Source organism: Haliaeetus albicilla, chromosome 8 (genome assembly GCF_947461875.1).
Source record: "Haliaeetus albicilla chromosome 8, bHalAlb1.1, whole genome shotgun sequence".
Lineage (NCBI taxonomy): Eukaryota > Metazoa > Chordata > Aves > Accipitriformes > Accipitridae > Haliaeetus > Haliaeetus albicilla.
Genome location: NC_091490.1, coordinates 26,298,221 through 26,306,806, shown reverse-complemented (window position 1 = coordinate 26,306,806; position 8,586 = coordinate 26,298,221). Strand labels below are relative to the sequence as shown.

The 8,586-nt window shown below is 41.5% G+C and overlaps 1 protein-coding gene across 1 annotated transcript in view; it reads right to left on the bottom strand.

Annotated features, from left to right (window-relative positions):
* Nucleotides 1-253: 253 nt before the first annotated feature.
* The window catches only part of SLC25A24 (solute carrier family 25 member 24), a 39,461-nt gene continuing 31,128 nt past the window's right edge, over nucleotides 254-8,586 (bottom strand). Inside the window, exon 11 of the mRNA XM_069789455.1 lies at nucleotides 254-4,771. The gene's annotated coding sequence lies outside the window, so the exon portion shown is untranslated. The remainder of the gene's footprint in view (nucleotides 4,772-8,586) is intronic.

The window sequence follows — 8,586 nt, the reverse complement described above, 5'->3', positions numbered from 1 at the left end:
AATAAGATTGAATCATGTTAATAATCCTTGAAAACAAATCAACTGGTTGATTTTTTTATTAATTACTGAGTCCACATACTTCTCATTTGTTCTGGTTGGCAGCACTGCAACCTATTAGTAAAGAGTGGCTTGTTTGCTTTGTTAGAGCTATTGTCCAGATGTCCAAATATATAACTCATTCTATGAGTTATAAGTTTAAAATCACAGTGTTTCTTAATGGCATATTATAAATTAATAGAATATGGGGGGGGTTAGCTAGACTTCAAATAAAATGTTATGTAAATGAGAAAGACATTCAAACATTGAAAATCCACATCAACATGCTGAGTTTATTACAGAACAGCTCACTGGAAATTAACTGGGTACTAATCTTTTAATACTGCAGCTGATCCTTGATCAACCTGTTACAAGAGTAAATTGCCATTCCCAGCTGTGCCATACTATAAAGAGGATAAACATCAGAGTGGCCCTTAAAAACAACCTATTTCAAGAATATCTCCTCCGTCTTTTACAGCTAATCAGAGCAACGTCACAGAAGAAAAGCCACCAGAAGGGAATGTATGTGAATATGAATCCAATTTGATGCTGCTGTAAGGCACAGATATTTTTTTTTAATGTAGTAAGACACTGAAAACTCAGTATTAAAAAGCTGAAGAATTGAGAGAATTGAGAAATTAATTTAGCCCAAGAATTCAATTCAGTAAGACTCAGGGATCTAACACTCAAAAAATCTGGGCCTAAGTACTTAAGAGAGTCTCTTTTCTCTCATTGCAATAAAGCCACAGCAGAGCTCGGGGACTTATGTACCCAAGTGCTCAGGTTGTTTCAGAGAAGACTTCTTGGACCCCTACATCAGAAATTGCAGTGCCAATCAGACCATGACATACATTTGAGAACCCGAATGTCTCTGGTTCTTACCAGCTGCTACATAAGCTAAATTTCCACCAAAACAAGCTGTGCTCAACACTCTTTCATACTCATCAGCTTTTTATTCCACACATGCATTTTCTCTTTCAGTTTCTTCAATTTCCATTTTCATTTGCACTTACTCTACCTTGTGCTTCCTTCGCAATTTCAAGATGACTACTCTAAGTCACAGCTGAGCAAGAACTGTCTCTGCACTCACAGAAAGTCCTGTCTAAAAAAAAGACTGTCAGTGTTTGTAAGCTTTTTAAGTCAGAAATAGTTATTTACTGTTTGCACAACACCTAAAGCTATGGGACCTCTAACCTAGCTAAGGTCTTTAGTCAGTATTGCAATATTAATGTTACGTAGTGATTTTAAATTGATAATGTTTTTGCCTTCTGTTGCATATGCAAGAAAGTGTGTTCATGTTAATTGACAGATGACTAAACACCACTTCTTTTTATCATTCCCATCTTATTCCAAAATGAGAATATAGAATAATTGCACAATCACACTGTTTATTTAATATACTATAAGATGGCAATAACCTCCTCCACCTCCCAAAACATTTCTGTGGATAAACAATGACTTCTAGAGAAAGCTATTTTACTACTGTCTTTCCATTACTGACAGAAATATGGACTAGGTGATTTTTAATATTGATAAAACCTAGCATATGGCTGTGACCTGGCTCTGTGGAAGCCACCCTGATGGTTCTACAATCTAACCCTCAGTTCTGGAGAAATTATCAGAGGAAGGAAAAGCTCTTTCTCCACAACCAGCCCTCCCCAGGGCAGCACCCATTCCATGTTGTGGGGCAGGAGGAGCTCTGTTCCCTGCCTTTTCTCTGCCCATCCCAAATAGTTCAGCTGCGTCCACCCAGTATTACGCAGGCTAGTGGACACAGCTGAATCTCTTGAATTACTGCTGGTAAGTGTTCAATTGCTATTTCTCCAGTCTTGCTTACATGGTGTTATTACTTACGCTGTTGGTTGCTGCTGGAACTACTATCAGTGCAGACTGAAGGGACAGTGGAGGGAGACAAGATGGCTTGACAGATGTCTGCTGAAATTTGGGAAGTGGTGCTAACCATGGAAAAAATGAGCGTGTTTGAGAATTGCTAATAAAACATAGCCGAACATAGTGATACTTTCCATGACTTATGCCAGAGCTAGATTTAAAAGCTGGCACTAAAGAACATTTCTTCTTACCAGCCTTATAGGTTCTTTCTTTGCCCATGTACTCTGCTCAAGAGTGCCTGGTACAACACAGACCAAAGGGCTTCACAACTCAGGATGGATAGGCATTATATGGAACGTTTTATTTTTTTAAAAAACTCACCAGCCCCTTCAACAATTACCCTCTCTTCAAAAATGGTAGATTAATCTTTGGCCTTCTTCCTTCCTCCTGCATGGGGAATATTTGGCCAACCCTTGGAAAAAGAGTCCAGTTTGAGAGCAGCCAAAATTACAAAATAATTATAGCAACAGCCATGCAGCCAGCCCTCTATGTAAAAATCTTGCGTCCTTCTGCTGATAATGTCAGAGTCACCGGAACAGCCTCTCCAAAACCACAGAAAGTACTTCCCCTTCATGCCGATGCTTCTCTGTGTGCAGGAGGAAGGATGGTCTTGTGGCTCGCAGAGACTTGGCTGTCAGCATGTGTGGCTTCTATTCCTGGTGGTCACCAACTTCTCTTGTGACTTTGGGAGAGTTACCTAACTTCTCCATCCACCAAAATGTCCGTCTGCTATACAACATAACAACATAAATCAATTTTGCTCTTTAATGTAAATACCATTGAAAAACTTAATGGCTGAGGATAGATGGGAAGCAATGTAAGAGTTCCAAATATTATTTTCATGGTGTTATTTAGTGGCATTTTAGTTCTCCTCCCCGAGCAAAATTTTCATCAGATGGGTAGTGCCTTTATATCACCTACAGTTTCAAGACACAGAGAGATAACTATTTAAATATACCTACTTTCCGTCGCCTGAGGGAGGGATGTAGCAAACACAACCAAAGGAAGCACATCTCGAACTCACTCCCGCTTCACCTTCATAGTTAAGCTAATTTTCAAGAAGAAAGATAGTAACATCGTTCATACATGTTTCTTGTAAATCCCTCTCCAGGCAACTGCTATCAGATAAATAGTCCACATCAAACAATTACTGACAATTTTCAGTGTATGGCTCATTTAGTTCTAATGGACATATCTCAAGATACCACCAGCACTGTGCAGTGTAATAGGTGTCTAGCTAAGTGACACGAGTTACATGGCTCATATGAGGGAGCAGCTATGTTGGTACACATACCTTTACTCCTAATTCCCAGTTATAACACTGACTTTTACAGAAAGCCAGCTGATGGACCTATGTGATGGTGCTTACCTGGAAAGATGACACACAAGGAGGTGGCACACTGGCCACATTTTTAAATATTTTCTGCAGGTTAGAAACAATTGTTTTTAGAAAAGTTTGAATACCACACATTGGCAGAGGCATCAGGGAGGCTTCCACTGATAGTATTTGATATAAAGTTGAAGGCAGCTCCTACGTGAAACAGGAGCAAATAAATTTATTCAATCTTGACATTAAAGAAAAAAATGTTACTTTAAGTAAATAACCAGGCAACCTTGAATTGTAACTTGCAATTAAATTTGGAGCTCCTGTTCACATCCTAACTCAACAGAACAAACTTCAGGCGGCTACCTGAAACTAGAGACAGAAATAAACTCAGTCTGAAACACAGAGGTTTAAAAAAAAAAAAAAAAAAAAAGTTAGAGATATAATTCCTTTTCCTCACATCATGCCTTTTTCTCTTCAACTCTGGTGCTGCCTAGCTTAAGGCATTGCTATAACAATGCAAGAAGTGATGCCATCCCAGTGAATTGCAGAGGGTTTTTTGGTTTTTTTCATCAAAAGTACTGTATTGATCACCATTATCTATGACTTGCCACCCAGTTTCAAAAATAGTTCATATTAAATTAAGCTCTTCAGCACTCAATTACATGTTTCTTTTCACATTTTAATTTCTCAGACAGAAGCAAGGTGGAATTGCAATCTAAAACATTCTGCTGCCTTGCATTATTCAGAACTTTCTACTGAAATGATTCCAGATCTGTTACAGAAATAGTAATTCTGGTTTTGTTCATGGAGCTACCATGCAAAGCTTTTGCTCCTGAAAGCCCACTATACATGGAATTATCTGGAAGTTCCATGTGCACTGCTAGCATGAGTATGCAGGGTGTGCTGAAGGTTTTGCGATCCATACCACCAAAACTAAATATTAATGCAATTAGGATAAATCTTCAAATATGAACAAGCTACTCAGGTCTGCTTGTCTGAAATTCTAACACAGTTACAACATTCTTTTGATATTTAGTATTTCCTAAGTAATAGCAGATGTGGACACAGTTTTGTATTTTCCTTTCATACTACAGTAGGAAAGGCAAGTCGAACTGCCATGTTTGACTGAAAATATGGACTATGTAAAAATTAAATTCTTTCTCAGCCAAACTGGTATTAACAGCATTGCTTTCAAGCTAGTCACTCCCTCCAGTGAAAATTGTTTTGTTCAGTTAAGACCTGTTAAGACCATCTGACCATTTTCCTGCAGCATCTATGTCAAAAGAGTCAGCTCTGTGCAGAAAAAGTATGGAAGCTGTTAATGGGATCATTCTGTTCATTTCCACTGTCTTAGCTCCCAGAAGCTTCAAGAGCAATCATAGAGACTAAAAGAGAAAATTAACTTTCAGAAATTATTTCAGTGCAGTCATGAGAGCTATTGTTACTAACGAAGGAGAAGGGTTGTTTTCATGACACAATTTGAGATGTTACGGTGGCCTTCCTTTTGTGGAGGTCAACCTGAAAAGCAGAAGCAGAAGCAATTAATCTACTTTTTCCCCACATGCATTAAATTCCTATTCATTGACACTTGTTTTTCTCAGATCCTCATTCCAGAACATCACATATTCTACGTAGACCATGAACACACAAAACTGCTGCATGTATCTTTATCCTGCCCAATCCGTAGGCTCATTAGTACTGTCCTGAGGGAAACACTTTGTTGTAACTCTTCATTCTCTGTTTTCATCATTTGAGAAACTTCCCAGTAAATGCCATCGACTCCTGCTGTTTACTGATTAAATGAATTATCAAAGAAAGTATTTAAAGTGTGATCAAATGGGGGTTGTTCAAGCTCTTCTTCTTTACCTCACCACTACAGCTAATAAAACCCTACAAATTAGAAACCAGAAACTCAGTTATTGTGAACAGAAAAGGACACAAAATTTCCCCCACTTCACATCCAGCTAAGCAAAGCAAAACTAAAAGTAAAAGGTTCCCCTTATCACAAAGGCACAGTATCAGTCATGGACATATAGCAAGGAAGGAGAAAGGGGTTTTGGCCAGACACTTAGGAGGAGTGTGACTGAATAATTAGATGTAAGGAGTACATTTGAATACTGTCTGAGAACCTTCTGATTTTTTTGCTTGAAGTTCTCAATAACTTTTAAGAATGGCATTAATTAACACCTGAGGGAATATTCATGCATTTTTCATACACAAAAACAATCTGCATGCAGAAGCCATCCAGACTCTCCCAAAGTGACTCAATCTGAGCAGAGCTAGTCTGTAAAGAAAGGACTTTTCAGCCCACGGACTCGTCGCCAGAGAGAGCACACTGTAGGCACTGGGGAAAAGGAGTTTTAGCTGGCTTAGGTTAAGTTGATACAGAAGGCCAGTGCCTACTGGAGAACAAAGAAGGTGCTAAACACATACCGCTTTAGTGCCTGAAATCTTTTCCAAAGGTCTCTAGTAAGTTTTAAAACACAGTAAATGAAAATTGCCTTTTTCACTAGAAAGGGAAAACATCTGACATGTTCTTAGGAAATAAGCTATTAGAAATTAACAGGAGTAAAGCAGTCTAAAGACAAATATTGAAATGTCTGTATGTACACAGATACAAGAGAAAGGCTACTTCAGTCTCTCAGCTTTGATATCTGCTGCCAGATGTTCCTTTTCTATCTCTTAAAATGAGCACTTTTTAAAGGAGATTTCCTATGGAACCATATAGAAAATAAGCATAAGGTCTTAATCAAAACACCCCGAATTTTTACATCTTTTCTTTATGTCTCCATTGCAGGTTTAAAGTTTTTCCACTAGGAGTTTAAGACCTTAAACTTCATTATTTATATTTATGTACTGATACACAACTGCAAACTGAGGTTCAACAACATGAGCTACGAGTATAATCTTGAACGCTGTAAATTTCCTCACTTTGTCAGTTTAAGAGAATTTAATGAACTATTTATTACTGACTTAAATTCTTGAAACCTCTTTGAAACTGAACTATGCTTATGTCTTGATTCTATAATCAGATGGTGATGCATCAAAATATGCAATCCCTAAAAATGGAAAAAAAAAACAACCAACAAACCACTCTCTGGCAGATCAATAGCTTTAAAAGTATAACTGACAAAAAGTAAAATCCCCTCACAAACTGTTTCATTTTGTACTGGATTGATCACTGCATACATACAATATGCACCAACCCCTGCTGTTAAGTACCAAATACAAGCAGAACACTTCAATCCCATATAAGCAACTTCACATACAGCTCAAGAAACTGGGAAAGCGGGCAGCTGCCTAGTGTAGCAGCCTGCAATGGGGGATAAACTGCTTCAAGAATACAGGTTAATAACCCTTATTCCCATGCTGGCTACTCATGCTGTAAGTCCTCCTGAACCCTCTAAGCAGGTTCTTGAACTTCAGCCTGGGGAAAACAGTGATAACTGTGAGGATGCAGCTCATGCTCTAGCCCTGTTCCCACCCTGGTGTCCTGCTGAGGCTCTGGGACAGCGCCCCCGTGGATAGTTTGGAGTGTGGAGGAATGCTTTTCGCGTGACATCCTCTCCCTAAGGAAGCACATGAATGGATTTCATACAAGTAGTTGAAAGCCACCAAGATGCTAAGAATTTCAAAATTGAAGCTTACTTAGAGAGGACGTGAGAGGTAACTATCTCACTTCTGGAAAGCAACTTCCAGACAGAACTACTGGGCTAAAGCCCTTACCTGCCTGAGCCCATGAGCACCACTGAAAGGCTTTTGTTGAGTTTTGGTCACTTTTAAAGTAATGCCCATACTCAGCAGCTGTATTATAAATCCCTTGAGTGTTTATATTTCAACTACTAATAAGATACACTTGAAAGTTAAACAAAAAGCCTGTAATTACAAGTTTCAAACAGTTCCATAGAGCAACAATTTCTGGGGATAGAGATGCCTAGAGCATTGGCTTCTTACCACGCAGCTTTCATGGCGAACTCCAGCCCTAGTATCTTTACATGGAGCAAACCACATGAAAGTCACCTTTCACGCATCTGGGAATCATCCAGAACTTTGGGGATCTTAGATGCTGTTTGACTTATTTCTTACAGCACAATGGGAAATTAAAGTAGATGAGCACACAGAATTCCTAAAAAATAATTTACATCGTTTTGGTTTTTTTTAATATTAACACTTAACTAACACGAATGAAATACCAAATTATTCACTGAAACTTTCTCACGAGAAGTTACTGTGGCCAGCCGCGAATGTCAGATTTCAGCCTGGAATGCTGATCTGAGCCTTTACATTTGCCTACATACTTCATTTAGGCTCTAGCCTGCATTGCTCAGGCATCCCAGGTGCGCAGACTCCAGCAGAAACTGACACAGAATCACGATTCCGGTGATGAAATACGCTGTCCTGCTGACTGCTAAAGGACAATTAGAAATCTTTTGTCTTTGTGTTTATTTCAGTCCTAAGTGACCTAGAGCAGTAAAGGACTCTCTGTGATACACGTTGCAACAGATTTGATTTATTCTATTTTTAAGCAGTGTCTCAAGCCATAGGAATCCCTTGGGGAGATTTCTGCACTTGTCAGGAAAAAAATTGCTGACCTTCAGCCTCAGATTTCGTCTGCTCACTTCGATCCCGTCTTCCCCTCACTCACCTCCCCCTCTTGTCCGCTCCCCCCCTGCGCACTCAGAGCCTCACGACTACAGACTGCGGCATCGGCTGGGGCACGGCCGGGCGCTTAGCCACTCAAAGCCCGTCTCCAAACCAGTTACAATTACCAGCCTCCTGCAGATTTGTGTTAATCCTCTCCCTGAGGCCCTTGTCGATTTCCTCGCTCCCCTCTGTCAGCGGGAACCTGGCGCCAACCGCACGCTCCTCCCAGAGCCCGACAGCTCCCGCAGAGCCGCCCGCAGGACGCAGGAGCCTCTCCACAGCGAGAGCTCCCGCCCGTTCCCGCCCGCAGGACGCAGGAGCCTCTCCACAGCGAGAGCTCCCGCCCGTTCCCGCCCGCAGGACGCAGGAGCCTCTCCACAGCGAGAGCTCCCGCCCGCAGGACGCAGGAGCCTCTCCACAGCGAGAGCTCCCGCCCGTTCCCGCCCGCAGGACGCAGGAGCCTCTCCGCAGCGAGAGCTCCCGCCCGTTCCCGCCCGCAGGACGCAGGAGCCTCTCCACAGCGAGAGCTCCCGCCCGTTCCCGCCCGCAGGACGCAGGAGCCTCTCCACAGCGAGAGCTCCCGCCCGCAGGACGCAGGAGCCTCTCCGCAGCGAGAGCTCCCGCCCGTTCCCGCCCGCAGGACGCAGGAGCCTCTCCGCAGCGAGAGCTCCCGCCCGTTCCCGCCCGCG